Source organism: Littorina saxatilis, linkage group LG3, assembly GCF_037325665.1.
Source record: "Littorina saxatilis isolate snail1 linkage group LG3, US_GU_Lsax_2.0, whole genome shotgun sequence".
Taxonomy (NCBI): Eukaryota; Metazoa; Mollusca; class Gastropoda; order Littorinimorpha; family Littorinidae; genus Littorina; species Littorina saxatilis.
This window is the reverse complement of record NC_090247.1, coordinates 42735271-42757034: the sequence shown is the minus strand read 5'-3', so window position 1 is coordinate 42757034 and position 21764 is coordinate 42735271. Positions and strand designations below refer to the sequence as shown.

Below are 21764 nucleotides of genomic sequence, written 5' to 3'. Positions count from 1 at the left end.
CGTATGACAGCTTTTGAAATAAAATGGAACCGTACACGCTGAAAGCTTCATGTATTGCCGGTTTTGCCTGAACCTTGCAATCGAAGAAAGACCATTCTCCCTCCCACACCCTTTCAGCCCTTTTTTCGTATGACAATTTTTTCCTGGACGAGCAATCTGTTCAGGAGAAGGGATCACCAGAAACAACCATGATTAATTCTACACCCATAATCAAGAATAGAAAAACTCTCTCTCTCTCTTCTCTCTCTTCAATCAGTCTCACTTCTCTCCCTCGCACACACACACACACACACACACACACACACACACACACACACACACACACACACACACACACACATACACACACACACGCAAAATGGTTCCACTAACGGCTAAAGGATAGATGTCTGTTAAATAACAATCATATTAGAGGATGACCCCACCACTCATACTTACCCCCGCCCTGAATCTAAAGTTGTTCTGTCCATTTAGAAGCGCGAGTCGGCGACCGTGACTGAACAGGAACTGAAACATCTCGACACGGTTCTTGGTGAACCGTACGAGGCTCTTCAGGAAAATTGGCAAGCGGTGCACGGTTTTCAGGTTGGCGGAAGGTGTATACGCAAGGCAAGGGTGATGCAAGGCAACATTACCCTAACGTTGCCAGTCGCTTATAAAAAGCGCAGTGATATTAATGAAACGCGCACTCAAGGAATCAGCTGGTTTACTACACAAGAGCTCTCGTGTGGACGTGTGTGCGTGCTTATAATTAGAAGCCTTTAAAGTAAAGTGACTCAATAAAGATTTGTCATCATTGAGAGTGTTGAGTATACAGTAAAATACACTATGCGGAACATTCCACCTATCGCTGATAATACCAGTGATTGTTTGTGTTTCAACGAGGCAGTGTTCAAATAATAATATACATAGAAGGTGAGCATTGATACGACTCTTTTCTGAAGTGTTCCGCTAATTCCGTCTACGCTGGCTCGTGATGCACAGAAATGTGAGTGTTCTGCAGAACAGCGACTGAAGACTGGCACAGAAATTCAGTAATTCACTGGAACCTGGCCCCTACTATCCGAACATTTTTAATTTCATTTCTTGTGAATCAACTGTGTGGAACTCAGATGGGATTTGTTGCGGAACATCAAGGTTTGGGGGTGAGTGGTGTATTTTCCTTGTCCTACTGCTGTTGTTGCTTGTTCACGTTTAACTTAAAGTTAAATTAGACTTTGACATTAATCGCAACAACCATTTGCCTCAGTCACTGCGTGGACGCAGGTCCTCAAACATATTTCCGAGAGACAGTGTGAAAGGTTTCAGTACGATCGCATTGATGCTTAAATTACTTTTAATAATAATCGCAGTAGCTCTTGTAAAAGAAATGTTATTCGTAAAGTTGAAAAGCTGTACGCTGGGTCAGTGCTGAAAGAGAGTAATGTGTGTTGTGAAAAATGTGAAAACTGACACTAGATCCTTGTTTGACTTTTGACACGTAAATGTCAGTCGGCACGATGTAGGCTACATACCATCATACGAATGATAGGTAGCCACACCAAATGACCTGTGCTGGACAGATCTCTTCTTTCCTTAGAATGCACAACATACTTAATTTTCCCCATTCTCAATGTTTACAGATTATAATAACGTCAAATTAGATTAGTCTTTGACAGTATTTGCGATGACCACATGAAAAGTCACGGTTATTTGGGGAGAGGTTGTAGGTCTTCACAGTTAGTTTAAGATTCTCTTTTTCTGAAACGATTCCTGACTTCCGAACTGAATGAGAAACGACTCCGGCTAAACAAAGCAAGACCTCCCTTCTTGACCCTCTTCAGTCTCCAGAGTGAAATCATTGACACCGACATGCAAATACAGACAAGCCAACTTGGTCACACAGAGAAAAAAAACAAGTCGCGTGAAACGATATAAAAGCATTTAGTGAAGATCAACACCACAAATCAATAATCGCCGAGACTAGTACATTCAGATGTCTCGGCTAACCATACCGAAGACCGAGACGGGTCACGCTCACCGCCGCGAAGCACGTGTCCGTAGTACTTACTGAACCTATTTTCTTTCGATTCATTCTGAGCAATTTTTTTGGAGTAAACATGACATACCTATATATTTTTAAATTCAGGAGAAGTTGTGGAATACGATGCAATCAAATTTAAATATGTTTGTACAAAAATGATTTTAATGTCAACTTTAATGAGCAAACTCATTAATTAATTTTAAACCTCCAAGCTGAAATGCAATACCAAAGTCCGGGCTTCGTCGAAGATTACTTGACCAAAATGTCAATCAATTTGCTTAAAAAAATGAAGGCGTGACAGTGCCGCCTCAACTTTCACAAAAAGCCGAATATGACGTCATCAAAGACATTTATCGAAAAAATGAAAAACACATGTGGGGATGTCATACCCAGGAACTTTCCTGTGAAGTTTAATGAAGATCGGTCCAACAGTTTTCTCTGAATCGCTCTACACACACACACATATACACACACACACACACACAGACACACACACAGACACACACACACACACACACACACACACACACACACACACACACACACACCACGACCCTCGTCTCGATTCCCCATCTATGTTAAAACATTTAGTCAAAACTTGACTAAATGTAAAAACAGACAGATCACGTCAACCAGCACAGAGCTATCCAGGCATTTTCACGGGTTGCCTGTGCGGAGAGACAACTCAGTTTGTCGATCTCGAGAAATGTATACAGCAAAATATTCCCACCCCGCACAACAAGCAGCACAATTTCTGTCCCAGTGGAAGAATGTGTTCTTGTTTTTTTTTTAAAGTAATTTTATCCTGGGTAAAATTTGAACAGATTCGTGGTGCCGAACATTATCTTTTAGTTTAGTTTTTCTCATTGAAATGCAAACGCTCATATGATTTTCTGTACATCTCTCAATGCATCTATGACCTGCCCTGTGTGTTTTCTTATTGCAAAAAAACACACTTCCATTAAAAAAAAACAGTCTCCATGTAGATACAAGATACACGATACAAGAAATTGTATTGTCCTCATCAATACAAGGACATTTAGCATGTGTGTGGCAAGACATAATACACTGATACATAGACATTTACAAAACACAACTGAAGTTCAATATCAGCAAACACAACTGAAGTTGTGAAGTTCAGTATCATCAAACACAACTGAAGTTCAGTATCAGCAAACCCTTACGCAAACATACCCACTACTTCAGACACACAGGCTACATGTGCCCCTACATGTGATACAAACAGAGCCGAGTTCAATGTTTTCTGTCCCAAAGTACTTACATCCATTGATTTTGGTGTTGTCTTCAAATTTGGAAACTTACTGTATTTCTTTCCTGTGAGTCTGGATAAAGAGAGAAAAGAATCACACTGTTCTTTTTTTTCTCATTTAAGATATCTGTAGCAAATAGTGTGGGTAATATGGCGGGGGAAGGAGGAGGGGTGGTGGTGGTGGTGGTGGGGTGAGAACCGTACACTATTTATTCAAGAATGTATGACTGGTTAGGACAATTCTACAAACCTGTAAGAGTTATCCCGTCAATATCTGGCAGACAGTGAGAGAACCGTACCCTATCGCTCTTTGTGAACCAGGACGTTTGCATTTTTATGCTTGGCCGCCGCAACCGCCAACGGTGAACGCCTAAACTGTGTTGATGGACACCATATAAAAGCCGCGACATATGAATGAAACCAATACTCAAGGAATCAGCTGGTTCAACAAACAGTGCTTTAATATTTGTCTGTGCTTGTTTCATACAACAGACATTAGAAGCGTGTAAAGTAAGGGGGACTGAAGAGTGTAATCATTGAGTGTTTTTACAAAGTACCTTCACCACTGCAGGTCCCACCTAGCTCTAATGCCAGTGATGTTTTGTGTTTCAGGGGGACAAGTGTCAGTATGCACAATATATGAGGTGAACATTGATACGGCTGTTTTCTGAAGTGTTGCGCTCATTCTGCGTCCGCTGGCACGTGATGCACATACAGGTGAATGATCTGCAGAACAGGGGCTGAGGACGGACAGAAAAACTCAGTCATTCACTGGAACCCTTCTTTCCGAGCATTTTCATTTTCAGTTCTTGTGAATCCACTGTGTCGAATTCTGATGGAATTCGTTGCTGAACATCACGGTTTGAGGGTAAAGGGTGTCTTTTCCATGTATTACTTATGTATTTTGATTGTTTACGTTTAACGCCAGGTTAATTGAGACCATTTGCCTGGCTGCAAAGAAGCAGTTCCTCAAACATATTTAAACTAGCCTGCATATTATATATGTATATATATATGTGAAAGGTTCAGTATTTCCGCACTGATGCTTATATTGCTGTTAAGTCATATTAGCAGTACACCTGGTAAAAGACATGTCGTTCTTCAAGTTGGAAAGTCTTACACTTGGTCATCGTTAAAAAGAGTAATGTGTGTTGTCATACATGTGTCAAAATCCAAAACTGACACCAAAACATCCCTTTTTCGACTTTAGTCACCTGTCAGTCGGCGCGTTGAACATAGCATCTTTTAACTACCGCAGGTAGCCAAACCAAATTACCAGGATAGATCTTATACAAATTGCTGAATGTTTGCCCATTCTGAATTTGTGCAGATCATTAGCAATGACTATAAACATCTGTCCAACACTTATACATGGGATAAGAGCAGCGTTTAACTTAGAAACACACAAACAAATGTCCAACCACTTTTGCTCATATCAAACTCCTGTTTTTTGGATGACTGAAAAAGCTCCTTTATCTTGCGATAAAATTGTTTGCGTCACTGTGTGTGTGTGTGTGTGTGTGTGTGTGTGTGTGTGTGTGTGTGTGTGTGTGTGTGTGGTGAGTGGTGAGCCCGTTTGTGTATATGTTTGTGCGTGTGTGTCTGTTTGTGTGTGTGTGTGTGTGTGTGTGTGTGTGTGTGTATGTGTATGTGTGTGTCTTTGTGTGTGTGTGTGTGTGTGTGTGTGTATGCGAGTGTGTGCGTATGTGTGTGTATGTTTGTAGAAAATGTATCAATATATGTGGGTGCAAGCATGCGTACGCGCGCGCGTGTGTTTGTGTGTTGAGTGTGCGTGTGTGCGTATGTGGGCATGTGTGTGTGTGTTTGTTTGTAGTTAGTGTAGCAATTCATACAAAATGTATGTCTGAAGAGAATTAAGCTCATGCACAAAAATGCGTGTGTTCCAGATTCGAACCCAATATGTTTTGTGTGAACAGGACCTTCAAGACCGTAAGTCTCTCTCTCTCTCTCTCTCTCTCTCTCTGTCTCTGTCTCTCTCTCTCTCTCTCTCTCACACACACACACACACACACACACACACACACACATACACAAGAACACGCACACACACATTTTCTATTTCTCCAAATCGAAAAGGCGTACTCACCCCATTTCAGAGCATTCGGCTCTGTTTTAAGATCCAATGGCAGGTCTCGGATTTTCCCTTTCTCTTTCTTTTTGGTTCCCTTTCTCTTCCCTTTCCTTTCCGTTGCGCACGGTTCTTCTTCTTCTGCGTTCCCGTCGCCAAGAGTGTACGGTTCAAATGTTGCCTACAGTTGCAGAGAGTTGTGAGAGTTGTGATGTTTACGCTCCAGTTCTACAAGTGATTAGAACAGTTCAGAGAGGCCTAAAAAGGTGTGATGCATTATTTTGGATGATTGTTTTTTCAGTGCCAGAGGAAGGAGATGAGGAAGTAGCAGATGTTGCAATAAGGAGGGGTCAGGTAGGCCAACAAGTTTCAAAACACAGACTGGAATGTGTGTGCGCGCGCGTGTGTGTATGTGTGTGTGTTCGTGCGTTTGCTCGTGTGTGTCTGTGCGACTGAAAATCCTATACGTAGTGCTGACAATGGCTTGAACGAGCGCCCTTTTTGCTCTTAATATAATAATAATAATAATAAAGCATTATTTTATAGCGCTGTTCACCGCGAAATGGCAGTCTCATGGCGCTTTACATTAGACATTAAAATTCAACATTTTACATATAAAGAGTTTCCTCATAGGAAATAACATACAAGCATTACAAAAAAAATTCATAGACAACGACCACTTATAGTTATATAAGATAATCTAGAAAAATTGTTTTTTAAAAGATGAAAATACATAAGATAAGTAATAGACGCATAGTTACTCATAAAAAGTCTGACAATAAAACAGAACTTGCATACAAGCGTACAGATCTAAAACAGAACGAAGATGTAACACAGACTGTGGGGCAACAAATGAAACAACTAACAACAGGCATACTGTATTATAAATAATATCACATCTTTCATCGACAAAAAATTCAGTTGAATGTTTTCAAGGATAGATTTATAAACATTTATTATCTGATTTGAAAATGCGATTGTGTGATTCCAGGCCGTTCACAACAGACCAGAAGAACACGTGCAACAGAGCACCGGTAAGTCCGTGGAGTAATAATTATTTGACTCTAATGAATGTCCCAGTGTGCATGCCGTTTTTAATAAGTGGTGAAAATCCAACCCACTAAAAGCCGCACATTCTTTTATGTCTTTCCTTGTTTAAATTTAGTAAGCTTTTCTGACTGAAGGCAACAAACTTGCAGTCTAATATCTTGGACAGTTCCAAATTACCTGGCAACATGACAAAAGACAAAAATGAGTATACGTCACTATAATAGGATAATTTGTAAATGCTGCCAGGTAGCTTTTCATGTGATGGGATTGCTTCCGTTGCTTCATGTTCAATAGCAAGTGTGTGTGGTTGGGGGGTCTCTGTGTGTGTGTGTGTGTGTGTGTGTGTGTGTGTGTGTGTGTGTGTGTGTGTGTGTGTGTGTGTGTGTGTGTGTGTGTGTGTTACTCTTTCAGACGTGATCATCTCGTTCTCTACATTATTTTGAGCGGGAACGGTAATACCCAGCGTACACTAGCCTTGAAATAGAAACCGAAACAACATGATCATCAGACTTATGTTTTGTATATATATTTGTTTCTCTCCAGATATCAACATCAACAGACCAGCAATGCGGGAAGGCGCAGCATCACAGGTACATCACATTAACATACTAACCTAAGGTCATGATAATATGTTTCGATCTAGAGGCCAAGAAATTAGGGTCGGTGGGTTAGTTACTTCCTGTTTTTAATGAGATGGGGGGGGGGGGGTTGAAGAGTGTCCCCTGATGTCTGTGAAGGGTAGCTTTCCTTGAAAAGTCGCCAAAATGGAGTTTTGTCATTCTTTTTGTTTACGGGCGAAAAGAAAAATTAGGGTCGGTTGGGATATATCGAAAACATATTTTAAATACCTACGCACGCCAACATACATTACTCTAATCAGTCATGAATGTTCTCAGATAGGTACATACTCGCACTGATGAGCACAAATAGTCGAACATGGACACACACACACACACACACACACACATACACACACACAAACACAAACACACATATACACGCGCGCGTGAGCGCACACACACACGCGCGCACACACATACACACGCTACAAACACTGCGGACAGAACGAAAAACGTAATATCGACATGTTTACATCAAGGGAGCAAACTGCTTCATCTGAGAGTGAAACTAAAAGTCTGCCCTGAGTTGCCTAACATACTGTCTACTCTCTCTCTCTCTCTCTCTCTCTCTCTCTCTCTCTCTCTCTCTCTCTCTCTTTCTCTCTCTCTCTCTCTCTCTCTCTCTCTCTCTCTCTCTCTCTCATTTATACAAAAGAAAATGTTCGTTCATTCTCGTCCTTATTTTCTTTTCAGGAACATCAGCCAGCCTCGCAAGATAACGCTCCAACGTGACATAACTTGAGGACAAGAACATTGCGCTTCTTGTGACTGGTGTGTGCTAGCGTAGGACTATGTGTGCGTGTGTGTGTGTGTGTGTGTGTGTGTGTAAAAAAGAGCGAGAGAGAGAGAGAGAGAGAGAGAGAGAGAGAGAGAGAGAGAGAGAGAGAGAGAGAGAGAGAGAGAGAGAGAGAGAGAGAGAACAACATGACTGTTGCGTTGAAAGACTGAGTATTTATCACAGTAGTAGAGGTTTCAAAATGAAATTACTGTCAAGCTTACCTCAGTCCACAGCGGTTCCCCAGGCCGGCTGTGAATTCGCAACTCAGCACGAATGTAGGCTACATTGCAATTAGTGGCGCGCACTCTTGCGGAATCGTACTACCCCACAACCGTAAATGACATAATACATAACCTTACTTCACGAAATATGCCTGGATGGTTGCTAATGACACATGTTTGTTTTTCACCAAGTGCCCCATCCCGCCGCCGCGCAAATTTCAAATAGGCCCTAATGTAGGCCTACTGACTCATTCGCATACCCACACATCGAATCAAGCCCAAGTCTCTACTTCCGGTTTACTTGAAATATTGAGGTCGTTGGGGCATAAAATGGAAAAACAGTATCATCTCCAAACTTAATGTGAACTGACTTCACTGACATGGACATATATATATATATATATATAATGAGGTAGACTGATCATAGAGCGCATATATCTGAAAATGGCATTCGGCCTGACCAACAACGCCAGGTAGCGTGCAGGTAACCTACACCGACCGTACACGCGTGTTCTTTAAACACTTTGAATTGGTTTCCAACGCCGGAACGTCAAACATGTATACGGTGGTCTGTCGTATACATTTTAGTCTCGCTAGAAACGTTGACTATGTCTCCTGTCACCCCCCGCGGGTTAGGGGGAGTCCCATATTGGTTGGGACGAGAAAGAATTTACCCGATGCTACCCAGCATGTCGTAAGAGGCGACTAACGGATTCTGTTTCTCCTTTTACCCTTGTTAAGTGTTTCTTGTATAGAATATAGTCAATGTTTGTAAAGATTTTAGTCAAGTAGTACTGGAAACTTGCATTCTCCCAGTAAGGTACTATTGTACTACGTTGCAAGCCCCTGGAGCAATTTTTTGATTAGTGCTTTTGTGAACAAGAAACAATTAACAAGTGGCTCTATCCCATCTCCCCCTTTCCCCTATCCCATCTCCCCTTTCCCCGTCGCGATATAACCTTGAATGGTTGAAAACGACGTTAAACACCAAATAAAGAAAGAAAGAATGTCTCCTGTCATTGACGGGCCTAGGCCCGTTGGTGAATATTCAGTACAGAGTGAACTAACAACAAATGTCTTGTACGACTTAGTGTTTTTGGCTTCGTTTATTTATCAACGCTTGATGTTTCTTCAACATAGATGAAATGTTAATAATATAATGAACCGTGTTTTATGAATTATCACCATGAATCTGATATTGAACGTGAAGAAGAAATACTGAAAACAAAATGCCAGATAGAAAGTTCATATAAATATGAAACGTGTGTTGCATGATTGCCAGGTCACTTTGGGTTTCATGTTGAACGTAAGAAGAACATTGTTTTAAGTGCATAAATAAATATGAAAATCATTCATACTGACACTGTGATAGAATTTGTTTGTCGTTTAGTACCGGGCTTTTTTTTTTGTGGCGGGCTGGTGGCTTAACTCTTGAAGTCACTCTCCTGGCTGGCGAGTTTATACAATTTTCCAGAGTTGGCCATCCGCGGTTGTGTGTGTGTGTGTGTGTGTGTGTGTGTGTGTGTGTGTGTGTGTGTGTGTGTATGTGTGTGTGTGTGTGTGCGTGTGTGTATATCAGTGTGTGTGTGTGCGTGCGTGTGTGTGCGTGTGTGTGTGTGTGTGCGTGTGTGTGTGTGTGTGTGTGTGTGTGTGTGTGTGTAAAATCAATCTTGATCACATGAGACAGTGCGACATTTCAAGATCTGAGAAACAAATATGTTTAGCCGGAACCCAGGCTGCCGCTAAAAGCGCATCACTTAGTTCGACATTTTCAAGGATTTCAAGACTGAAAGTTTAGTGTTGAATCGTCATGCGAAAAAGGTCGAAGTAGGATATCAGTTGTATTGACTGGAACAAACAGAAAACAACAAAAGCACTGAAATAGCTCATTCGCTATTACCTGTCTCCTATCATCTTCCTTATCTGTATATTTTAGATAAGTGCTTTTCTGGCTGACATCAGAGCCAGATTTGTGTGACTATCGAAATTAAAGACCAGGCAAATTTATCCTCATAGATTATTATAGAGGTGTGTGGGCAGTTGAAGGAAAGTGTGTCATTAGAGTGATGTAAAGTATTTAAATCAAATCACACAACCACAACCACTCAAACAACCACAACAATCACCACCACCACAACAACAACGACATAAAAAAACATGAACAAATTAAAATTCAAACAAAGGTGAACGAACACACACTTTATTTTGAGACAAAGCAACAGAATGTGTTCTCTCGCGTGGTTGCAAAAAATAAACTCGTGTAATGTGCCCCAGTTTCACATAGCTAAAATTGTGACAAGCGTCGCCTCGAATGGTATTCAAACATAGAAACACAGGGACACAAGTCAAAGATATCTGAGCATGTGTGTGTGTGTGCGTGTGTGCGTGTGTGTGTGTGTGTGTAAAAATAAACTCATGTAATGCAGAAATTGAGTCGTGCAAGTCATTTTGCACTGTTTACGGATATCAGTGATTCTTTGGAGCGATGTAGATATTTTGAGAGCGATACACATGTCGTCGTCTTTGGTTATTGGAACCGTACACTTCTGCCGGGGTGTAGCATCCTTGATAAAGTGCTTGCCTGTCGTTTTACTGCATAACACGATTGTCTCCAGGCAGAAAGAGTTAAACATCTTGCAAGTGGATAACCCACAGTGAGGCTACTTATCATGCACAAGTGTGAATTCATATAAGTAATTAATAAATAAAATATTGACGAGACGGAGACGGAGACGGAGACGGAGACGGAGACGGAGACGGAGACGGAGACGGAGACGGAGAATGTATAAATGAATGAATGAATGAATGAATTCCGAGACAACAAACACCCACAATACTGTATGATAAAATAAAATAACAGATTTTCTTTTCAGTTGCACGTATTACAAAATACAAGCACAATTAAACGACGCAGTGCAGTGTTTCCTGAATCAAAAAATAAATGCAACAAATCATATGACAGCTTTTTAAATAAAATGAACCGTACACGCTGAAAGCTTCATGTATTGCCGGTTTTGCCTGAACCTTGCAATCGAAGAAAGACCATTCTCCCTCCCACACCCTTTCAGCAATTTTTTTTTCGTATGACAATTGTTTCCTGGACGAAAACACTGTTCAGGTGGGATCATCGGAAACAACCGTGATTAATTCTACACCCATAACCAAGAAAAACTATATATCTCTCTTCTCTCTCTTCAATATCTCTCTCCCTCGCGCACGCACGCACACACACACACACACACACACACACACACACACACACACACACACACACACACACACACACACACACGCAGAATGGTCCCACTAACGGCTAAAGGATAGATGTCTGTTAAATAACAATCATATTAGAGTCTGACCCCACCACTCACACTTACCCCCACCCTGAATCTAAAGTTGTTCTGTCCATTTAGAAGCGCGAGTCTGAAACATCGACACGGTTCTTGGTCAGAGAACCGTACGAGGCTCTTCCAGGCTCTTCCAGGAAAATTTCCTGGTTGGCGGGGAGGTGTTCGCAAGGCAAGGCCGAGGCTTGGCAAGGCAACTACCAGTTATCGCCAGTCGCTTATAAAAACGGCAGTGACTTGGATGAAACTCAAGGCATCAGCTGGTTTGCTACAACCGGCAGAGCTCTCGTGTGTGTGCGTGCTTAATTAGAATCGGTTTAAGAGAAGTGACTAATAATATAATATAAAGATTTGTCATCATTGAGAGTTTGTAAAAAGTACCATCGCTATACGGAAAATTCCACCTATCGCTGATAGTACCAGTGATGGTTTGTGTTTCAACAAGGCAAGTGTTCAAACTGATGATAATATACATAGAAGGTGAGCATTGATACGATTCTTTTTTGAAGTGTTGCGTTCATTCCGTCGACGCAAGCACGTCATGCACATCACAAAGCGCATAGTGCTTTTAGTTATGCGCTATAGAAATCTCCTCAATAAATAAATGCACAGAACAATGAGTGATCTGCATAACATCGACTGAAGACTGGCAGAGAAATTCAGTAATTCACTGGAACCTGGCCCCCACTAAACGAACATTTACAATTTGATTTCTTGTGAATCAACTGTGTGGAACTCAGATGGGATTTGTTGCGGAACATCAAGGTTTGAGGGTGAGTGGTGTATTTTCCTTGCCTTACTGCTGTTTTGTTGTTATTGTTGCTTATTTACATCTAACGCCAGGTTAACTTAGCCTTTGACATTAATCGCAAAAACTATTTGCCTGGCTGCATGGGTTCAAGTCCTCAAACATATTTCTGAGAGAGTGTGACACTGATGCTTAAATTGCTGTTAAATACTATTTGCAGTACCTCTTGTAAAATACATGTTATTCTGAAAGAGGGCAATGTTTGTTGTGTAAAATGTGAAAACTGACACCAAATCCCTTTTTGATTTTTGACACCTAAATGTCAGTATACGAATGATAGGTAGCCACATCAAATGACCTGTGCTGGGCAGATCTCTTCTTTCCCCATGCATAACTTAATGAATTTTCCCCATTCTCAAAGTTTACATATTATAACGTCAGATTAGATTAGACTTTGAAAGTATTTGCAATGACCACATGAAAAATTAGACGGGCGCAGTGGCGTGGTGGTAAGACGTCGGCCTCCTATTCGGGAGGTCGTGAGTTCGAATCCCGGTCGCTGCCGCCTGGTGGGTTAAGAGTGGAGATTTTTCCGATCTCCCAGGTCAACTTATGTGCAGACCTGCTAGTGACTTAACCCCCTTCGTGTGTACACGCAAGCACAAGACCAAATGCGCGCGGAAACGATCCTGTAATCCATGTCAGAGTTCGGTGGCTTATAGAAACACGAAAATACCCAGCATGCCTCCCCCGAAATCGGCGTATGATGCTGCCTGAATGGCGGGGTAAAAACGGTCATATATACGTAAAAATCCACTCGTGCTAAAATCATGAGTGAACGTGGGAGTCTTAGCCCATGAACGAAGAAGAAGAAGAAGACCACATGAAAAGTCACGATTATTTAGGGAGGGTTTGTAGGTCTTCACAGTTACTGTAAGATTCTCTTTTTCTGAAAGGACTCATGACTTACAAACTGAATGAGAAACAACACCGACTGAACAAAGCAAGACCTCCCTTCTTTACCCTCTTCTCCAGAGTGAAATCATTGACACCGACTGAACAAAGCAAGACGTATTGTCCCTCTTCTCTAAAGTGAAATCATTGACACCGACTGAACAAAGCAAGACGTCTCTTCTTGACCCTCTTCTGCAGAGTCAAATCATTGACATCGACTGAACAAAGCAAGACGTCTCTTCTTGACCCTCTTCTGCAGAGTCAAATCATTGACACCGACTGAACAAAGCAAGACGTCTCTTCTTGACCCTCTTCTGCAGAGTCAAATCATTGACACCGACTGAACAAAGCAAGACGTCGATCCCTTCTTGACCCTCTTCAGTCTCCAGAGTGAAATCATTGACACCGACATGCAAATACAGACAAGCCAACACTGACGGTCACACCGAGAAAGAAACAGACAGACAGACAGACAGATCACGTCAACCAGCACAGAGCTATCCAGGCATTTTCACGGGTTGCCTGTGCGGAGAGACAACTCAGTTTGTCGATCTCGAGAAATTAATTCAGCAAAATATTCCCACCTGGCACAAACTGCGGTCAAACTGCAATTGTTTTGTATGATTTCCGGTGGAATAATGATTTTTGTGTGTTTGTGTGGTTTTGTTTTGTCCGAGGTAAGATTTGAAGAGATCCGTGGTGGCGAAAGGGTGGAAGGAGGCGGGGGTGTTGCTGTTGGGTTTAGTTTGCAGGGAGAAGGGAGCCGGGGTGGGGTGAGAACCGTTCACCATTCTTGAAGAATGTCTGACTGGTTACGACATTTACTTAACAAAAAAACTATTAGTAGGAGTCATCCCGTGAACATCTGGGCGTCAGTGAGAGAACCGTACACTCTTTGTTAACCGGGACCGGATTGTCATGCTTCGCGAGCGGCGTACACCTAAAATATCATAGTGTCGGTTCATGTTAAAACTAGCGTACAAGTTGTTTATTACGGCGACGATTGTAAACCGTTTGTGTGCATATACATGAATGAGTTGGCTATGAGCGCGCGTTTTTGTTCTCGATGCAACGTTATCCTTTCTGTAATTGTGTCATTGACTTTGTTAAAATGTCATATAAAGAATGTTTTTCTTCCTTCTTGTTATTCATACTTTGCCTTTTACACGTATGGCCTGTGCATGTTTGTGTATGTGTGTGTGTGTGTGTGTGTGTGTGTGTGTGTGTGTGTGTGTGTGTGTGTGTGTGTGTGTGTGTGTGTGTGTGTGTGTGTGTGTATGTGTGTTAGTGTGCATGTGTGTGTACGTGTGTGTGTGTGTGTGTGTGTGTACGTGTGTGTGTGTGTGTGTGTGTGTGTGTGTGTGTGTGTGTGTGTGTGTGTGTGAGTGTGTATGTGTGAGATCATAATTATGTTATCTACTTTAATAACTGTTTCAGATGTGTTTATTTGCATAGTTTTGCACACTCGTACATGTGTGTGCGTCTTTATGTGTGTATGTTTGTATGTGTGAGTGTATGCTTTTGTTATCGACTATAATAAATTATTGTTTCATGTATTTCATGACTGAATGTGACAAGTAACTTTTTTTGTTGATCTGTAACGTAGTTGTCGTGTAACATATTGGTGGAATGCCACTTAATGAAGTTTTCATAATTTGAAGTGTTGTTATGTTGCACATTTTTTGAAAACTTCGGTAAAATGGTAACTGTGTTTTATAAGAGTTTTTCAATTGTAGCTCTGCAAAAGCCACGATCGCCTACCCTATCAATGTATGAGTCCATGCTGTTAAAGAATGTGCAGGAATGTTTAGGAGTTTGAACGGGAGCAATATCTTCCAAAGTAACTGAGCCGACATAATAGAGCTATAATTACGACTTCAAAATTGAGCACAGACATATTTGTCGGAGAATGCAAAAGTAATGTAAATAAAATCATGATGTGTGTGTTGAACTGTTACTTAGGTCAACTAATTCAATTGAAGTAGATTTAAGTACACGAGCAATATTATTGATACTAATTATACAAGTTATACATAACTAAAAGAATACATGAAAGAGTTTTCCGCAATAGTTGTACACAGACGTCTCGAAGATTCAGCTAAATCTTTGAGTTACGTGTCACCATTTTCGTGTGTAGAGAATCATCAAAACAAATTTTCAATTATAAACAAACTTCTTTTCGTTTCAGGCTTTTGCCTTTTTGTGAGTCTCATATCTGGTTCTAATAGAAAGTGCCTGCGAAGTTTTGAATGATTTCATCAAAAACTGATTTTTTTACACTTTTTTTAATTTCGATTTTGACTTTTGTTATTTTCAATTTCAATTCGAACATAAGAAGGGACTCGCACTTACATGTCTAACCCCTACTTCTTGATTATGGAAAACATCCGTGTGTGTAGAATTTTAAAGGGGCAATTCTTGGTCAACTTTGCATCTTTTGCGACCTATTTGTCCCCTTATTAATGAATTTGTTAATTAGAATCCTTTATCAACATTCATAAACCTTAAGTTACACTCGTTGGATAAGGATTAACCGCCAGCAGAAAGCTTGTTTTTTTTAAGTGAAAGCATTTTGCATACCATATTCATTTATGATTCTAAAATGTCTTTGAAAGTGTTGCTAACATTTTCAAAAAGTATTCGTGTGTGTGGCCAAATCTTAAGTTACATTTTACACACCCACCAGATGTGTGTGTGCGTGCGTGCGTGTGTGCGTGCGTGTGTGTGTGTGTGTGTGTGTGTGTGAGTGTGTGTGTGTGTTTCTGTGTGTGTGTCTGTGTGTGTCTGTACGTGTATATGTATGGACGAGTATCTGTGTCTGTGTCTCGGTGTCGTTTGACAATGTTTGCACATATATATGTTATATCATCTTTCCAAGCTATGTTTTCATGTTTATGTCTCCAAATGTGGCAGGCTCTTGCTATATTTTGCCTCTTATGTTTGCAAGTGTATGTTTAATGCTCAATTTATCACATCCTTATTTATTTCGTTTGTATGCACCAATTCCATGAGTCTGAAAATTGTCAAAATCAAGTCATTGACTAGAACAATAATCCATTCATCCATCCATGCATCCATCTCTCTCTCTCTCTCTCTCTCTCTCTCTCTCTCTCTCTCTTGGCGCATGTATTAACTCGGTGCTCGACGATTTCGAAGAAGGTGGGGGCCTTTGCTCCCTTTTCCTTGCAATGACCCCACTGCTCTTGATTCTGCGCCGGGCCGCCAGACAGGTGTTACAGAACCTCATCCGAATTCATCAATGGGTTGCAACATTTGGATATCAGCTTTGGGGAAAAAGGAACCGTACACACTGAAAGCTTTTAGATCTCTTCGCCTAAACCTTACACCTAATTCCCAACCCCACTGCCCCATTTTGCGTATAAAAAAAAACCTCTTCAGGGTGGGGTCATCAGAAACGGCTACGAGTGTTATAAGTTATAAACGAAAAAAGAAAACCTCTCTCTCTCTGCATGATCTCTCTCTCTCTCTCTCTCTCTCTCTCTCTCTCTCTCTCTCTCTCTCTCTCTCTCTCTCTCTCTCTCTCTCTCTCTCTCCCTGTTTGTGTGTGTGTGTGTGTGTGTGTGTGTGTGTGTGTGTGTGTATGTGCGTGCGTTCGTGTGTGTGTGTGTTGTGTGTGTGTGTGTGCGTGCGTTCGTGTGTGTGTGTGTATGTGCGTGCGTTCGTGTGTGTGTGTGTGTGTGTGTCATTTGTTGTTTTTAGCTCGTTTAGAAGCGTGCGCCGGCGACCGTCAACAAGAACGGAATCACGGACACGGTTCGTAAGAGAACCGTACGCTGTTGAAGAAGGATAGCGGTTTAGGGTTGTCAGGTCAGCGACAGAGCGGTCCGCGTCGCTTATAAAAACAGGTGACAGGATTGAAATCCCCACTCAGCTGGTTTACTACAACGTCTGCTACAACGGAGCTCCCGTGTGCGTGCTTGATTAGAAGCGTGTAAAGTGAAGGGGACTACAGATTTTTCATCATTGAGAGTTCTTAAAGTACCATCTCCACCGAAGATTTCACTTATTGATGATACCAGTGATGTGTTGTGTTTCAGCGGGGCAAGTGTCAGTAGCATAATACATAGAAGGTGAACATTGATACGGCACTTTTCTGAAGTGTTGCGCTCATTCCCTGTCCGCAGGCACGTGATGCACAGGATTGGGAATGATCTGCAGAACAGCGACTGAGGAATGACATAGAAACTCGGTAAGTTTACTGGAATTCTACCATCCGAACATTTTCAATATCAGTTCTTCTTAATCAATTGTGTGGAAGTCAGAGTGGATTCGTTGCGGAACATCAAGGGATGAGGGTAAGTGGTGAATTGTGGTTGTTCTACCGCTGTGTTTTGCTTGTTCACGTTTAACTGAGACTTTGAAATTAATCGAGACAACCATTTTGACTTGCTGCACGGGTGCATGTCCTCAAAAATATGTCTAAGAGTCTGTAGAAAGGTTTAATCAATTCCGAGCTGATGCTGAAGTTGCTGTTAAATCATATTTACAGTACCTCTAATATAAAGACAGGTTATTCTTGAAGTTTGAAAGCTCTGCACCGGGTCATTTCTAAAAGAGGGTATTGTAAATATGATTGACATGTTAATACGTTAGCAAGTAGATTAATTGTTTTTCTGTTTTCAACATCCGATGTGGTAAGTTCTGGATCGACGCAAGTTAGTTTCCTTTCTCAATTGATAGGGTTGTCCCTATGGTTGAAAACAATGTATGTACAAGTTCATCACTGTAAAACAGGCGGTTCATGAAAAGTTCTTGTTTGTTTGTTTGCTTAACGCCCAGCCGACCACGAAGGGCCATATCAGGGCGGTGCTGCTTTGACATATAACGTGCGCCACACACAAGACAGAAGTCGCAGCACAGGCTTCATGTCTCACCCAGTCACATTATTCTGACACCGGACCAACCAGTCCTAGCACTAACCCCATAATGCCAGACGCCAGGCGGAGCAGCCACTAGATTGCCAATTTTAAAGTCTTAGGTATGACCCGGCCGGGGTTCGAACCCACGACCTCCCGATCACGGGGCGGACGCCTTACCACTTGGCCACCGTGCCGGTTTTTCATGAAAAGTACATATATAATAACCCCAATGGAAACAATGTTCACCAACATGATTGCGCCCTGTTGATCTCTGATCAACTTCCTTTCTTGTACACACCTAAGACCACGAGAAGAAATACAGCAAGTATCAATCCAGCAAGCGACAAGACCATGATGGTACCAAGGCGATAGTCAAACGCCGCTTCCGCCACCAAAACCTGACTAACAAAAAGCGCTACGGTCTCATTCCCTTCCAAGTCCACGGCGTAACACACTCCGCTGTTGAGACATGCTGCGGGATCCTTCTCTGCTGCGGTACATTCGTGTCGGGTCGATATTTTGTGCTGTAGTTGCGAGACGGAGGCCCCTTTTTACATTTAGTCAAGTTTTGACTAAATGTTTTAACATCGAGGGGGAATCGAAACGAGGGTCGTGGTGTATGTGTGTGTGTGTGTGTGTGTGTGTGTGTGTGTGTGTGTGTGTGTGTGTGTGTAGAGCGATTCAGACCAAACTACTGGACCGATCTTTATGAAATTTGACATGAGAGTTCCTGGGATTGATATCCCCGAATGTTTTTTTTTCTTTTTTTCGATAAATACCTTTGATGACGTCATATCCGGCTTTTTATAAACGTTGAGGCGGCACTGTCACGCCCTCACTTTTCAACCAACTTGGTTGAAATTTTGGTCAAGTAATCTTCGACGAAGCCCGGACTTTGGTATTGCATTTCAGCTTTGTGGCTTAAAAATTGATTAATGACTTTGGTCATTAAAAATCTGAAAATTGTAAAAAAAAAAATAAAAAAAAAGAAGCATAAAACGATCCAAATTTACATTCATCTTATTCTCCATCATTTTCTGATTCCAAAAACATATAAATATGTTATATTTGGATTAAAAACAAGCTCTGAAAATTAAATATATAAAAATTATTATGAAAATTAAATTGTCGAAATCAATTTAAAAACACTTTCATCTTATTCCTTGTCGGTTCCTGATTCCAAAAACATATAGATATGATATGTTTGGATTAAAAACACGCTCAGAAAGTTAAAACAAAGAGAGGTACAGAAAAGCGTGCTATCCTTCTTAGCGCAACTACTACCCCGCTCTTCTTGTCAATTTCACTGCCTTTGCCGTGAGCGGTGGACTGACGATGCTACGAGTATACGGTCTTCCTGAAAAAATTGTATTGCGTTCAGTTTCATTCTGTGAGTTCGTCAGCTACTTGACTAAATGTTGTATTTTCGCCTTACGCGACTTGTTGTGTTTGTTTCTCGCTTGTGCCGCGACCACAGGCCTCAACTGCATTGGTTTTTGTAACTGAGTGTTTGTACACTGACAGTTTCATCACCACTTCAGGTTCCACCTAGCTCTAATACCAGTGATGTTTTATGTTTCAGCGGGATAAGTCTCATTTACACACACAGAAGAGGTGAACATTGATACGCCTCTTTTCTAAAGTGTTGCGCTCATTCTGCGTCCGCAGGCACGTGATGCACATGTACATAAAGGTGAATGATCTGCAGAACAGGGGCTGAGGACGGACAGATAAACTCAGGCATTCACTGGAACCCTACTATCCGAGCATTTTCATTTTCAGTTCTTGTGAATCAACTGTGTGAAATTCAGATGGGATTCGTTGCTGAACATCACGGTTTGAGGGTAAGGGTGCCTTTTCCTTACTAATGTATTTTGCTTTTTCACGTTTAACACCAGGTTAAATAAGGCTTTGTCAGAAATCGCTGTCTGAAAAAAAGCAAGTCTCTTAAGCTTTCGCCGAGAATAAGAGACTTCCAAGTAGGCTTTTGGCTTAATTAGTTCACGTGCGAGGCCTGTTCCAGGCATACGCTGTCCTGCCCGGACTTTGATGAAAATAATTCGAAAGAAAGTCATTGAAACGTGATATAATTTCAAATGAATAGATGCCTGAGGTACGACCGAAAACCCTGGGACTCTGTGCGCCTGTAAATGAGAAGCACAGGTTCTTTAAGCTGTTTGGATGTATGCATTGGATAAGAGCATCGTTTAACGAAAAACTACAGCCTCAAATGTCACAGTCCACCCCCTTTTGCTGATCTCAAATCAATATTTATTTACTGGATGGAAGAAACTGCTCCTTTATGTTGTAATCAAAAGTGAGTGTATATATACGCGCGCGCGCGCGTGTGTTTGTGTGTGTGTGTGTGTTTGTGTTTGTGTGTGTGTTTGTGTGTGTGTTTGTGTGTGTGTGTGTGTGTGTGTGTTTGTGTGTGTGTGTGTGTGTGTGTGAAGTTTGTAGCAATGTATACAAAATGTATGTGTGTAGGTGTTGTTTAAGCTCATCCATAAAACTGCTTGTGTTCCAGATTCGGACACAATATTTGTTGTGTGATCAGGACCTTGAAGACCGTAAGCCTATCTCTGTCTCTGTTCACCTTTCATTGTATTAAATGTGATATTGCGAAAAGTCACAGTGATGGAAGACTTCGTTATTAGATTTATGTTCATATCTGTCTATAGCATCAGTATTAAATTCATGCTGTAAACACTCAAGTTCTGAAACTATTTTATTCAAGTATGTATGTCAATAAATTCCCACAACTGAACACGACGTTGACTATTCGTGTAAAGCCTTTAATGTGTACATATTCCCATGATTTTTGTTGTTCTACTTTTTTTCCTCGCTTTTGTATGTGAATTTCTGTGTATATGTGAGTAGTCCCTCGATCTCTTGGCGAGGGTTAGTTGACAAAAAGCTCGGTTGAAATGTTTATGCCACAACCCTCGTAAAATAAAAAATTGACTTGATTTGATTTGATCTCCACCCCCATCTCTCTCTCTCTCTCTCTCTCTCTCTCTCTCTCTCTCTCTCTCTCTCTCTCTCTCTCTCTCTCTCTCTCTCATAAACTGATTCCGATGAATGCTTTTGATTGTGTCGGAAAAAACGATGTAGGCCTAGTTGCCATTTGAAACAAAAGGGGGCTGGGGGTCATTGTTTACGCTGAGGCTCTAATTCTACAAGTTATTGAAACAGTATCGAGAGAGGCAAGGTGTGATGCATAACATAAGATTTATATTTTTCAGTGCCAGAGGAAGGAGATGAGGAAGTAGCAGATGTTGCAATAAGGAGGGGTCAGGTAGGCCAACAAGTTTCAAAACACAGACTGGAATGTGTGCGTGTGTCGATGTGTGTATGTGTGTGTTTGTGTGTGTGTGTGTGTGTCAGTGTGTGTGTGTGTTTGTGTGTGTGTGTGTGAGTGTGTGTGTGTGTGGAAAGAGAGAGAGAGAGTGAGACAGAGAGAGAGTGAGACAGAGAGAGAGAGAGAGACAAGACAAGACAAGACAAGACAAAATCTTTATTATCGAGGGTAATAGATAAGCATATTGAGATAGAGAGAGAGAGAGAGAGAGAGAGAGAGAGAGAGAGAGAGAGAGAGAGAGAGAGAGAGAGAGAGAGAGACAGAGAGAGAGAGAGAGAGAGAGAGAGAGAGAGAGAGAGAGAGAAATGGTTTGTTTTCCTTTTCTTGGTTACGGGTGTACTATTACTCATTACCGTTAGCATTACAGTTTATAGGTCCCTGGATGATCCGACCCTGAGCAGGTTTTGTCAGGGTGGATAGTCT

General features: G+C 41.4%; 1 long non-coding RNA gene across 1 annotated transcript; it reads left to right on the top strand.

The window, feature by feature from the left end:
- Positions 1-4044: 4044 nt before the first annotated feature.
- Positions 4045-5749, top strand: LOC138962427 (uncharacterized). Its single transcript, XR_011454512.1, has 3 exons — positions 4045-4161; positions 5201-5243; positions 5684-5749. It is a non-coding gene; the product is annotated as an uncharacterized lncRNA (long non-coding RNA).
- Positions 5750-21764: the final 16015 nt, after the last annotated feature.